General features: G+C 36.2%; 1 protein-coding gene and 1 long non-coding RNA gene across 4 annotated transcripts in view; one reads left to right on the top strand and one right to left on the bottom strand.

The window, feature by feature from the left end:
- Window positions 1-2,098, bottom strand: part of CELF2 (CUGBP Elav-like family member 2) — an 859,904-nt gene extending 857,806 nt beyond the window's left edge. For all 3 annotated transcript variants that reach the window (XM_078329300.1, XM_078329290.1, XM_078329286.1), the window contains exon 1: window positions 2,065-2,098. The gene's annotated coding sequence lies outside the window, so the exon portion shown is untranslated. The remainder of the gene's footprint in view (window positions 1-2,064) is intronic.
- A 285-nt stretch (window positions 2,099-2,383) lies between these two features.
- LOC103794087 (uncharacterized) lies at window positions 2,384-5,645 on the top strand. The gene is made up of 3 exons (XR_621340.5): window positions 2,384-2,477; window positions 3,247-3,470; window positions 3,820-5,645. It is a non-coding gene; the product is annotated as an uncharacterized LOC103794087 (long non-coding RNA).
- The last annotated feature ends 9,477 nt before the right edge of the window (window positions 5,646-15,122 follow it).

Genomic DNA, 15,122 nt, shown 5'->3' on the forward strand with positions numbered 1-15,122 from the left:
TGCTGGCTCAGGATCTTGTTAACACTCACAGTCTGAGAGATTGTGCTTATCCTTTCTTATTCTTATTTTAAACCAGAAAGAAACATTTTCAAAGATCTATTAGCCTTTATTTTTCACATATGGGATTTTGGTCAATTAGAAAATTATAAAGAAGAGGCACCTCAATTTGAAAATTTGAGAACTTAAGTATAATGGTAAAATTATAAAGAAATGAGTCGTTTTTTTTTCTATACTAAAAAATACAAGTGCTGTGGTTTGACTCGCATTTAGCTCTTTGTAGCTATTTCTCTTCACTGATTCCACGGAAAGTCGCTAAGGAGTTAGTTGCTTGTTACTGGGCAACAATTTATTCCAATTATAACTGAAATGTTGCTAATAGACAGTTACTGGTGGATAAGAACGGGCTTTAAAAATGAACTATTCAATCCACAGCATTTTCTCTTGTTGTAAAGAGGCAGAAATTATTCTAACAATTGACACTTTGTAATGTTCTAAGGTCTTTTTAGACATTTCAAGCGCTCTGGGGGCACCAGTGAGGACCCAGGGGCAGCATGGTTCAGAGCTGTTAAATGTAGAGTGACACAATTAGATAGAATAGCTGCGGAGACCAGAGACCAAATGTTACCAGCGTATGGAATGCCATATTCTCTATAAGATGCAAATGGCATACAACCTTCAAACATCCAAAGGAGGATTTTTTTTTTTTTTGGCTTTTTAGAAAAATGGACATTTGGTAACTACATTCTGTTTTTGACAACCTCTCAATTACATTTATAGTGATCTATTCAAAATTAAAGGACAAAAAAATAAAAATAAAAATTACAACAATTTACAAAGAACAATGGAGGGACGGCGAAATAAATTCTTTGCTGTTTCACATGTGCTTTTAAGGGAAACAAAACAAACAAAAAAGAGAAATTGTAGTTCCTGTTTCTTTGACCCAGATCCAAGCAGACTAACTGACAAGCCTAAACCTCTCCATGTGTCTTCCTGCTCCTGAGGCTAAAACATGGATAAGCTCAAAGTTTGACACAAAAGATGTATTTTCAAATGACATGTTTGGTATACAAAAAAAGAGCTATCTATATTTTTTATAATATTTAAATGTGATGTAAAATATACTGGCCAGAGTTGCATTTCTCACAAGTGCAAGTTCCACGCATAGAAGGAACAGAAAGAAGTCCATTGATTGTAGGATATGTAACCTCGAGAACTTTATCTTAAAGCCAACGGTCACACATTCTGAAATGTCTTAAGTGATCTGGCCAGTTCCAAAGGTAGCAGGAAAAGCTGGTTGCTAAAAATGTACACTATCTAATTTCAGTTGTTCCCCCACCACAGAGTCACAAGCAAGCACAATCTCTGCAGCAATTCCAGGCAGAGTATACACAGAAATACTTGTTGAATTTAATTGGATTGAATTAAAATTTGTCCTATTGAAGAATAAAGTTGGCATCTCAAGTACAAGGTCTGCAAATGATGTAGGTTCTTCTTAACTGGCTGTCTAATGAACTCCTGACTAGTTACAGATGAAAGGGATTAAAATAACTTTACCTCACTTCAGGCTGTTTCATTATCTGAACTAAGGAAGTCTAGGATAATTAGCGTTCCTTAAAAAAAAGCTTCATCATTGCACTTCCTGTTTGATGAGTAAACAGCAAACCCATTATGGTCTGCAAGGTACCTATTAAAACCCGTAACATCCGTGTAAGGGAGTAACTTGGAGAAAGTCAAGAATTCTCTTTGACAGGACACCGAAACTCCGAACAATCAACAACTCATTGTCATAGTGTGACAATCTTAGCTCAGATGCAACTGGGCAAACAGTCAATTTGCAGAGAGAAGAAACATCGGGATAGACAGGAATGCTGTTATTAAGCACTCTAAGTATGACGCGGAGGTCGTACATCAGGCTATTACACCTTTTCATTACATGCTAACCCCTCACGGCAGGGAAGCCACGCTTATGACTGCATTAGACAGACAAAGCCTTCAGCTCTTAAAAAAAAAAAAAAACCAAAAAAAAAAAAAAAAAGATGAAAAAAATTAAACTCATTTTCTTACCAGCACGTTGCAGCACCAACTCGCTCACAGGAATGTTGCCTTTACAGGTTTCTCTTTTAATTATCCTAGAAGCAGGGAGACAAAAAAAAAAAAAAAAAAAAAAATGAAAAAGAAAAAAAGGCAAAGAAGAAGAAGCAGGGTGGTTAAATTAGCGTGCTGGAATCTTTTCAGTTTGTCGCAGAGTAGAAAAATAAAAAAGGAAAAAAAAAAAAAAAGGCTCAGTAATTTAAATTTGCTCTCAGTTCAGGCTGCAATGCTGGGTCCCGCCCCTTCTTCCGGCTGGGTTCCACTACCTGCAAGGCTGGAATTGACAGCCACCGTGCAAACAAAAAAAGGCAACAAGCATGCTGGGACCATTCCGTCTGCTGTTGGGGTCTCACTTGTCCTGACAACTAAAAATCATCAGTGGAAAGGTATTCTACATTTCTTATTTGAGGTATTTTATTTGAGGTATTTGCATGTAATTCCCGTCCATTTTAATTGACACACCATAAAACATGATGTTGGGGTTTGATTACTGTTTGGCGTGGTTTTTTTTTCTTTCATTTTTTTTCTTTTTCTAAACATCTATAATACTAATAGTTAATACTATTTTTATGATGATGACTGTTTAGTGACATCTTGTGCATTTCTTACTGTTCCTGCCTCCTGCTCCAAAACATATTCTCTCCTGTCTCTTCCTTTCATTCCTAAACATTGAGATTTCTAGGAATATAGAGTTGGAAATACCAGGATTTCCAGGGTTTCCATTTCTCCTCTGACTCTTCTTTTTTGGGGGATGGTGGGAGGGGCATAGGGAGGTGCATAATGCTAAGAATAATTCAAGGGACAGAGGGCCTAAGATGAAGGTCCCATCAACCCCCGAAACTTCTAGGGAGGATGAAATATTGAAAAAGTCTTCACAACTAAACGCAAGAATTTTATTTTCATATTTATGTACCATGCAGATAACTAAAAATCATGGAAATAAACTTGATCTCCATTGCCAATTTTACCTAAGGTGTCTCCTATAGAAAATCGCTTTCATTTTAGCAACAAAAATCTGCCACTTAAGGTGCAGCATATTGCAAGTATGTAGCAGAGGAATTAGGAAGGGTAATAAAACCTCTCCTTCATCTGTCAGAATGCAAATTGCTTATGCAGAATTTTCAACAAGGTTTTTGTTGTTGTTGTTCTTTTCAGAACTGTAACTGTTCTCTTCAGATGAGGGTGTTAGCAACGACTTCGGTAATGAGGCTATCAGAAGCCCGCATGTGGTAGAGAACATCTATAAAGCTGCCTCTTGATCTGAAGCATTGCATTTATAGGAGTTTATGGCGTTGGCGTACCTATTCAAGTCTGAGTTTTTCTCTGATCATCCGACCACCCTAACTTAAGAGTACCATGCTGACGTCACATAGCTGGGGGTAGGTTGCTAAGGACCAAAAGATATAATCTTACACAGTTCTTCCCTGGTGGCCAAAGACACGAAAGAGGGTTGCTCTTGATAATGTTACTGTTTAATCTACTTAAAAAAAAAATAAACTATTATTTTCCTCTTATCCCTACCTCAAGCCATTTAAATGGATTTCACCATTTCTGCACAACTTGTGGAATCTCTAAAATCAAGGACCCACTGCTTTAATGCATTTTATTAAAAAAAAATCAGACTTTCAAAAGATAAATGAATAACAATGTAAGTTAAATAAATATGAGTTTGCTTTTTAAATTGGTAAATATTTAGCTGACTGTCAAATATTTGTTCTGTCATTTGAGGTCTCATCAGGAAACCAAACCAATTAAGGATGGAAAGGTCTGGGGAAGCACAGAGTGAAACTCCATCTTCGTCTTGTATTATAACCTTTATGAAGACTATTTCTCTACTACCGTCAGCAGTGAATGACTTTGCTCACTTCCTACTAACAGCTGTAGCACAGAAAAGAAAAGGACAGGTCAAGTACTAGAGAAGCCATGTTAACTTCCCAAATAGGCAATCAGCTTTAATGAAACTGGTAAATTACACCAATGTGCTAATTATACAGGACTTTGTCACAGCATAAGAGGTAATAAAATAACCCATGTCTTGGCTTGGAAAGTGCTATACATAGATTCTTTTTTTTTTTTTTTTTTTTTTTTTAATTGAGATGTAGTTTTGCTAGTTACCCAGGCTGGAGTGCAATGGTGCGATCTCAGCTCACAGCAACCTCTGCCTCCTGGGTTCAGGCAATTCTCCTGCCTCAGCCTCCTGAGTAGCTGGGATTACAGGCACGCGCCACCATGCCCAGCTAATTTTTTGTATTTTTAGTAGAGACGAGGTTTCACCATGTTGACCAGGATGGTCTCGATCTCTTGACCTCGTGATCCACCCGCCTCGGCCTCCCAAAGTGCTGGGATTACAGGCGTGAGCCACTGCGCCCGACCACATAGATTCTTTTAGAAGATTTAATTGAAGAGAGATTTTTATTTTCCTGAAGCATTCTATAATTCCCAGGGGCATTCTTGCCATCCTTTCCTTTTTAAGACTAGTTCTAGACAAAAAAAAAAAAAAAAAGGCAAAGAGAACCGAAAATAATGACTTAAAAATACGTTCTTACAAATATTTATGACTAAATTGCCAACATTAGTTACTTTGGTATAACTGTGAACACAGCATACTTAGACCATGTTAGGGAATATGAAAATACAGAGTGGCACATATTGGTTTATACTCTGAATGTCTATTTTAAATGAAGAAATAATACTTTCATGTTGATCAATGTTTACTGACTTCAGTTAGAAAAATATTAATTTTTTAAGAGACAAAGTCTCTCTTTGTTGCCCAGGCCAGAGTGCAGTGACATGATAATGACTCACTACAGCCTCAACATCCTGGGCTCAAGCCATCCTTCCACCTCAGCCTCCTGAGTAGCTGGGACTACAGGTGCATACCACCATGCTTGCTAATTCTTTATTTCATTTTTTGTCGAGATGGGGGCCTCACTGTGTTGCCCAGGCAGGTCTCAAACTACTAATTTCAAGATAACTTCCTGTCTCAGCTTCCCAAAGTGCTGGGATTATAGGAGAATATTAATTTTGATTAAAACAAAACAATCCTGACATTAAACTTCAGAGAAGGAACATTTTTGTTTAGCTAATGTCAGCTAGGTGTTAGCAAACGTGTCTCACACATGATTCCACTAGATATTTAACCTATTATTTCAGAGAATTTTACTTGGTGCTAGGGAGATTAAGTAATATACTGCATATCTCACAGCCATTCTGGAAAAAAAATACACTTCAAAAATAAATATCCTACTAAGATGTTAGGGAATTCTGTGTAGTGATATACATTTCAGCGGCTTTCCCATCATAGAAATGTGTTTTAAAGCAATACAGGGAACAAGTTTCCTGGAGACATATTTTAAATAATGTGGAATAAGTTTACTGTCATATACTATTTAAATTGTCATGCTCAGAGAAAATTAATATCAAGGTGGGAAATGCTAATTCATTTTTTAAAAGCTGTATCAAATTAATACATTTTAATCTTTCCAATTATAACTGACAAATATCATTTTCAAACTTCTTGCATATATTAAAATTATTTCTTTTCGATAAATGTATTCCTCATTCTGAGTCCATTTTCTTCAGTGTGATTTTACTGTTTTGTCTTTTGGGCAGTATAATACTGTCTAATAAATCATATGTTGTGGCCATGATGTCCTATTGATTACAATAACTCATGTAGTTTTCAATTTTAATAGAATTTGAAAAAAAATGTTCACTCATGTTGTATGACCTAGCCATCATAGTTAACCCCTTCATATGTGAACACTCAGAAAATATTTTCTCAGGGCTGCCTAGGAACTGTGTCCTCATCATTGAATCAACTGAAGCTTACAAAAAAAGTTTAATTCGATTTTTAAAACATACATAGACACAGAATCCTTGATTTTAAAGAGATTTTCACAATGATTTCTTTGTGATCACGGAGGTAAGGAATTGCAGGTAATTTCATCTGGGTAGATCACAAAGAGATCAAAACAGAGACTGATATTTGCCTAGGGTAGAAGCAAGACCATGAGGATGCCTTATACCCCAGTTGGCCATTTCCATCTTCCTGCATGGACAGGAACACATACCACAGATAAACTTTGCTTTTAGATTGAATTCAATTCTGAAATACAAGGTAGCTCATGTGCGAGTGGGTCACACGGAGAAATGTAATGTCCCTGTGCCATTGGTGCTGGGTATATGTGGTACCTGGAGTTTCATGGCATTTTATTAGTTTCTATTTCTAAACCAAAAGTGCACCCTGCTCCACTAAAAGACACAGAAAATATACAAATTGTAAGTCGAGAACATGACATGCCACAGAAAATATAAACAGAAAACCCTGAGTTAGAGACACACATAAAAACTAGAGCGCTTAACTATGAGAACACATGACACGGGGAGGGGAACATCACACACCAGGGCCTGTCAGGGGGTGGGAGGCTAGGAGAGAGATAGCAGAGAAATACCTAATGTAGATGACAGGTTGATGGGTGCAGCAAACCACCATGGCGCATGTATATCTATGTAACACACCGGCGCGTTCTGCACATGTACCCCAGAACTTAGAGCATAATGACAATAATAATACTAAAACTGGAGCTTTTTACAGACAGTCCATTACCTGGCAAAAGTGGCTGTGAGAATGTGGAAGCACATACTGGAAATAAGCGAAGTTTCCTTCTGAGTCAGTTAATAAGAGATTTGACGTTGAGAAAGTTTAAGCAAAGATGAAAGTCCGAGGAATTGCAATACAAACATGAGAAAAAGGCGGCACAGGGCTGATGGGACGGTATCAGCAGAACACATTCAGTGCTCAGAGAAGGGGGTGACTTCTCCCTTGGGCAATGGAGTGGAGAGCAGTACACACTCTGTGGGAGACGGGAGGGGGGTTGCTAGCTGGGAGGAGTGAGTGATGGCATCAGTTTGTATCAAGTCCATCTGATGACCCTGTTGGACAAAGCGGAGGGGATGGGACCATCTGGGTCCCGCTCTCGGAGAAGTTCTCAGTAGAGAAGCGATGATGATGGGAGTCATGAGTGTACAATGGAAACCACAGAATAATGAGGTCTTCAAGAGAGCACAAGAAATACAAAGAGCAGAATCCCAGGAACAGCAACGAGGAAGCTCGAGTGAGAGATCAAGTGACTTGAGAGGTAAGACGGAATGTGGAACAAAGTGAGGTAAAAGAATTCAAGCAGAAATGATTTGGACTAGACCAGGGCATGAAATGCCACAGAGATTTCAGATATTTATCATCTGGCCTGGAATCGAATGGAAAATATCAACAGGAATTAACTAGCACAAAGCTAATTGTAAAGTGATGTTTATTGCAGTGGTAGGGGCAGTTGCCAGAGAGCACTGGTGGAAACGTGAATTGTGAAAGGCAAAATGTCATGGCATTAATGACCACACAATTAAATGTAATAAGGACTTATTAACACTCTTACTGTGGTCCTTTCTGGCAACGTAGTTTAATTTAGGTTTTACATAGGTAGTAAGAGATTCAAAACAGATTTCTAGGTTCCTATCTTGAAAGAGTTGACAATCTATTTGGAATGTACACAACTGCATTTTAGATTTCTTATTAGAAACCATTCTATTTTCTATAGAGAAAATCATGGTATAATAGATAAGGAAACAAACATACCTGTGCATAATACATAACTATCCCTTACTAATTTATGGCATTCAACTTGGCAGGGACTAGGTATGCATATAATAAGGAGATGTAATGGCATACTAAAAAGGCTGAGGAAATGCTCACGGGATCACTGCATAAAGGAATGTAAATGACACTATAATATACCTTAAACTTTCCAGGAATGAGACACATGTGCGTGTATGATATCACTTCGAATGCTGACCTATGTAATTGTCAACACTGGTCTGAACTGGAAATACTGCGTCCTCGTTTCAGGACTTGAGTTTCAGTAGCTGCTTCTGAGTTTTCTCGAATTTGAATCTTTATGATCTATAAGGAAGTGTCGCCCTGCTAGCCCACAGATGCTCTGCAGAATGCTCATTGACATAGCTTCTGTTTTCTGATATTGTTAGTAAGTCAGAATTAAATGACTTGCTATTTTGGCATTTTAGAAAGAAGGAGCATTTCATTCCAAAACTCCGAATTTCTTTTTAAGCCACTGGTGAGAAAGTCCTTTCAGGGCAGCTTATTGGTCTTAAACCATGATTTTCTGTACTTACCAGAATTTACTGAATTTCTGTCTTTTAGATCTAGAAAGAAAATCAAGAGGAGATGATAGGTGGGGAGAAATTATATGTGAATCCTGAAAATAATCTTCAAATATTTTCCTGAAACAATTTACCACTTTCATTGAACTTAAAGCCACTTCAAACACGGGAATTGCAGGTACAGTTTTCCTGGACACTGAGTTAATTTTGTTATTCAGTTAGGGGCTTGTATACCCATTTGTTACATAGTCTATTTAGAACGAAGGTTGAACAGTTGATAGAATATATTGTTAGACACTCTCTTGTTCTCCCTCCATTTTCTACAACATTACATAAACTTTCTAAGATTACCATTTTTTGCTAAATAGAGTTCTATATACACTACTGTGGGAAAAACAAAAATGAAACAGCAACAAAATTAACATTTTGCAAGCTTGTTATGAAAAGCTTGTCCAGAATTTTGATGAAAAGGTAAGCCAGTATATGATCATAAAATATTTGTTTCATTTTCCAAGTGGTTTAAAGTGCAGACTTGATGTACTTAAATGAACTTTTCAATTCTGCACTCAAAAGTGTCATGAAGAGTCACGTGTGCTTCCTAAGGAGTTTGTGTTTCACCCTAGAAACAATGGGAGGCCACTAAGGTATTTTAAGCAGAAGTACGACATCATTATATATATTGTTGAAAGACAAACCTTCCAGCAGCATTTAAAATATATTGAAGTGGTGAGATAATTTCACTAACATACTACCCTGAAAATATTTTACCTTGCTTGATTTGACAATATAATTTTGGGGGAAGAGGGAAAAATAAGAATCTAAATGAAGAAGACAAACAGGAATTAAATTAATATACAACATGATACTCGAATGGCAAATGCCCTTGATAGAAGTAAGCTAAGCTTTGGTTCTAAGCTTCCCAAACAATGTAAAATAGAAAATACCTTTAGCTGTGTGCATCAGAATATACACAAGATGAACAAATCACTTGTTTAGGAAATAGCTCTTTGACATGAGAAATTAGAGGAATTTCTCTGGTAAGTTTTCACAGAGAGGTAACAGAATGGTTTGTTAAACAATGTTTTGCACAAATATTTATATTTTATACACAATGCATCTGATTTTGGTCATAAAAAAGCCCAATTTCTTATATCAAAGCTCAAGGTGATTATAATTTTAGCCTGAAAGATAAATAATCTAATATGCCCAGGTGCAGTGGCTCATGTCTGTAATCCTAGCACTTTGGGAGGCCAATACACGCAGATCACATGAGGTCAGGAGTCCGAGATCAGCCTGGCCAACATGGCAAAACCCCATCTCTGCTAAAAATACAAAAATTAGTGGCATGGTGGCAGGCACCTGTAATACCAACTACTCTGGAGTTTGAGACAAGAGAATCACTTGAACCAGGAAGGCGGAGGTAGCAGTGAGCCAAGATTACGCCACTGCACTCCAGCTTGGGCAACAAGAGTAAAACTCTGTCTCTAAATAAATAAATAAATAAATAAATGTAATCAAATGCTCCACTACAGACTAAAAACAAATAAAAAAGCATAGTAAGCAGTTGTCTAATCAATTAGACAATATTAAGCAGTTAATCTGAGTTAGGCACTGTCCTTGTCACTAGAGATGCAACTGGCAACAGGACTCACTGTTTGCTCTCAGACTACTGGGGACACAGGCAAGCTAACAGACAATTGCAACAGTGTCTGAGTAGTAGAAGGAGAGGGTTAGGGTTAGGGTTAGCATGATACGTTAAGGCCAAGCATATTCCCAAATGAGGCTTGGCGCATGGTTTCCGGGGGAAGTGACAACTGGGTAGCAGCTTGGAAGGGAGAAGAAACTCCCGAAGAAGAGACTAGGAACATGGGAACAGACAAAAAGCCAGGCTTGAAGGGAACAAAGAGAACACCATTCCTCCAGTGAGTTAACAGTTGTATCTCTAGTCCTTAGAACAGAGTTATCAAAACACATTTTTAACTCGTAATTTCTTAAATGTTGATAGAATAACATTGCTTGAAACAGTAAATATCATCTACCTAAAACTTACAAAGAACATCGTATTTAATGTTGAAACTCAGAAGCATTCTCATTAGAATCAGAAACAAGATAAGAGAGATTTCTTTTATCTTTGTTATCCAGCACTGTTCGGCAGACAATAGTTAAAAATGAACAACATGTATTTTGAGAGAGTAGAGGCAACTCATTAATTTGTCTTTTTTATATAATATACTCATCTATGTAGAATATTTAAGACCACATATGACTCAGAGGAGATGAAAGTTAGATTCAATTAAATATATAAAAATCAGTAATATTCTTATACCTCAGCAATCCCATAAAATGTAATAGAAAACAAAAGCCTCTATATACCAGGAACAGAACTATGAAAAGTAAATTTAACAAAAGATATACAAGATCTTTTTGGACAAAATTATAAAATGTTAACAAAATACATAGTATAGAATGGAAATATGTGAGTTTTACAATGTTATAGAGAACTAATTTTCTACAAATTAATCAGAATAAATGCAAAGTAATTTAGATCAAAATATTATACATTAGAACTCACAGAGTCTACATCTAAAATTCATTGCTTGAACTGTACAGCAAACCTCCTTTTTAAAATATAATATTTAGGGGAATAGTATGTAAAGCTTTTTCATCTATTTAATGATAAGAAGTATGAAGCCACAGCTTTAGGAAGCATAGCACTTTTTTTTAAAATTTTTTATTGCATTTTAGGTTTTGGGGTACATGTGCACAACATGCAAGACAGTTGCATAGGTACACACATGGCAGTGTGTTTTGCTTCCTTTCTCCCCTTCACCCACATTTGGCATTTCTCCCCAGGCTATCCCTCCCCAGCTCCCCCCCCGCTGACCCTCCCCCTTTCCCCCCAATAGACCCCAGTGTTTAGTACTCCCCTCCCTGTGTCCACGTGTTCTCATTTTTCATCACCTGCCTATGAGTGAGAATATGCGGTATTTCATTTTCTGTTCTTGTGTCAGTTTGCTGAGAATGATGTTCTCCAGATTCATCCATGTCCCTACAAACGACACAAACTTTTTAAAGCAAATGAGCAAAAGAAATTTTACAATGAAACACACTAAAGACAGAAAGAGGAAAGCAGGCTTCTACTTCTAACCCGGTAACGTAGTGCAGGGCTTACAATAAAACCAAGAAAATACAAAACAACTGTGTGTAAGCATTGGATCATAAGCAGCTGAGAACTGTCACCCCTAAGAGAGGAAACACGAAATGACCCCATACTCACATGAGGTCTCCAGGGAGAGGTCCCGAAATACAGCAGAGGGAAGCAAACCTAAATCAGAGCATTATGGAGTCACTAATGAAGAGGCAGAGAGTTCAAGGCTACTGACACAGCTGAACATTGAATAACAGATCACCAGAAAGGAGAACATAGTGGAGAGAGGGACTCCTAAGTATGTGTATGGGTTCCTTGAAAGTCCTTGAGGCCAGGGTGGGATCCTGCATTGCCCAACAGAAAGTGCTAGAAGGTTCAGAGCGGAGCTGATATTGCACAGTTGTGATAGGTGCCTCTCCAATTAGAATGGAGAGGCATTATTAAGTCAACATATGAGCATTCAGCTGATACACCAGCAAGATCATACCTTAGGAGCAAAAACCATGTCTGAAAGTTACGTAACCTTCTTTAAGTAAATCTAAAATGAAGCCCCAACTAAATACAGGAGAGATGCTAGCAAATTTGCATCCTATTAAAACAAAATTCAATGCTCTAAAAAAGACATCAATCCAGACTTAGTAACAATTGATAATTCACAATAATCAGCATTCTTGCTTATTCCCTAGACATAAGAATAGCTAAGAAGAGAAATATGTATTTATTTAATCCAAAAGGAGAAAGAAAAAAGAGAAACAATATAACAAGAGATAGGATAGAAAACAAGTAGAAATATGGTATACATAATCCCAAATATATCAATAACTGCATTAAATGTAAATGGACCAAGCACTCCAATTAAAATGCAGAGATTATCAGATGGTGTAATAAAGTAAGACCCAACAAAATGCAACCTGTGAAGATTCACCTTAAAATATAAAGATACTTTTAGATCCATCAATTTCTTTACTGTGTGTCTGTGTGTGTTTATAGGTGTATAGACAGACAGATAGAAAAGAAATCAATGTATTGGAGAGCTATCTGCACTCCAATGTTTATTGCAGCACTATTCACATTAAATAGAATCAACCTAAGAGACCATTAATGGATGAATGGATAAAGAAAATGTGGTATCTACATACCCAATGAAATATTATTACTCAGATATAAAAATAATAAAATTCTGTCATCTACAGCAACATGGATGGTAATGGGGGTCATGATGTTAAGTAAAATACATCAAGCACAGAAAAATACTGCATGTTCTCACTCATATGTGGGAGTTAAAAGAGGGAATCTCACGAAGATAGAGAGTAGACTGGTGGTTATCAGAGGCTGGGAAGGGGAGGGAGGAAGGCAGTTGAAGAGGGGTTGATTAATAGACACAAATAGAAGGAGGAAACCTAGTGTTTGGTAAGTCAGCAAGGTGACTCTTGTTAACATTAATCTGTCGTACATTTCCAAGTAACCATAAAGGAATAATTCAAATGTTTCTAGCATAAAGAAAAGGTAAATATTGACAATGACTGATATCCTAAATATCCCAATTCACTCTTTACATATTATCTACATGTATCAAATTATCTCATGTATCCCAAAATATGTAATTATATATCAAAAAATAAAACCATCAGAGGAAAACAAACAAAAATAAAATATAGAGATGAAACTAGGTTTAAGGTAGAGTATGAAAAAGGTACACCAGGTAGACATTAAGCACATGGAAGTCACAAAAGGGAACATTTATATCAAACTAAGTTGATTTCAAGATAAGAAGCATTAGAGATGAAAAAGAACATTTCATGCTAAAAGAGCAAATCAACAGAGAAATGTAACAATCTTCATCCTGTCTGTGGCTAATAACTGTCTTGAAAGATATGAAGCAAAACTGGCAGAACCAAAGAGAGAAATAAAAGAAATTCCAAGTTGGAGTCATAGATTTTGTCTCTTCTCTCAGAAACGAATTGAAAAAGGAGACAAGAAATCAATAGGGATATAGAAAACCTGACCTCAGAACATTATACCCAGCAACTGCAGAAAACACTTTTTCCTAATCGCATATGAAATTGGCCCAGATATTTCAGATTCTGGGCAATAAAATAAGTGGTAATACATTTCAAAACTAATGAGAAAAAAAATTACCTTGTCAGAAAGAAAAAAGATCATATCACTACATATCCTCTAGTCATGTAAGCAAAAGGAAATATTATCTACAAGTCAATTACAGCAATGAATTAGATGAAAATAGACACATTTCTCAAAAACTCAGTTTACCAAAATCAACATGAGAAATTACAGAAACCAGAAAACTATTTACTCTTTAAATAGATTTGTAATAATAGATCTTCCTGCAAAGAGAAGCCCAGACAGATACACTGGTGCCTCCTAACAAATGAATTATGTCTATTTTCACACAAATGGTTTTCAAAATAGCACAGGACACTTCCCTAATGAATGTTATGAGGCTATCTGTAATGACAACATGATGACTGCAATAAAGACTGGGATGGTCATTACAAGAAAAAAATACACAGAATTAAGTTTTCTTATGAACAAAGATATACATACCTTATTTATCTTAAATCAAAGGAAGTAGAAAAAGGCAGTAAAAATTAGAAAGTGATGAAATAGAAAATAAAGATACCACAGATAAATTTTAAAAATTAATAGTTTTCTTAAAAAGTAATAAAACAAATCTCTCAAAAATGAAAAATAGTAGCAACAAGAGGGGGCATCATTTGAAGAGAAGAGATTTAACATATTATTGGAGAATCCCATAAATGACTTGAAGCCAGTAAGTCAGAAACCTTGGTCCAAACAAATTCTTAGAAAAATATAATAATAGAACACTCAAGAAGAAATAGCAGTCTTAAACAGTCTAATAACCATAGACATAAAATTAGTATTAAAAATTACCACAAAAATTTACCACCCCAAATGATTTTGTCAGCAAATTCTATCTAACTCTGAAGGAAAGGATCATTCCAATTTATTAAGCATTTTCCAGAAAATGGTGAAAAATGAAAATACACTAATTCCATGAGACCAGCAGAATCTTGAAGCCAATCTCAATGATAACTATGTATTAATTATTGTGAACAATAACATGAATTAAGCTGGTTATGGGATGTATACATAAAATTCGATTCCTATACATGAACAATGGGAAACAAAAATCACGAAAATATAAATGCCATCTACAATGACAACAGAGTGTGAAGAAAAGTCTAACAAAATTTGTGCAAGACAAGACTGGAGAAAACCAGATAATGTTATTTAAAGCTTAAAAATATGATGTGACTAAAAAGCAGTGTCGTGTTCATGAATTAGAAGGCTCATATTACAAATATTTCTTGCTCAAATGTATTTATAGATTCACTGACATGTCGATAAAACTCCAAAAAGACTTTGTAAGCTGATTCTCATGTTTATATAGAATACACTAGACCAAAATTTGCCAAAAAATCCTAAAGACACAATGTGTTTATGTGTATGAATTACTCTGCCAGGTATCAAGATCTATTATTAAGCAACGAATGGTGTGTTATTGGCCTAGGGATAAAGAAATTGATTAGTGAAACAAAATAGAACACATAAACCCAGATCCATCCATGAAATCTGGCATCCATAGTCACAGCAAGTGTGCAGTAAAATGGGTCATTTAGTTCAAAGCTATGTTCTGTGGCACTGTATGTCAGTAACCTGAGCA

The sequence above is a fragment of the Callithrix jacchus genome, chromosome 7, assembly GCF_049354715.1.
Source record: "Callithrix jacchus isolate 240 chromosome 7, calJac240_pri, whole genome shotgun sequence".
NCBI classification, from domain to species: domain Eukaryota; kingdom Metazoa; phylum Chordata; class Mammalia; order Primates; family Cebidae; genus Callithrix; species Callithrix jacchus.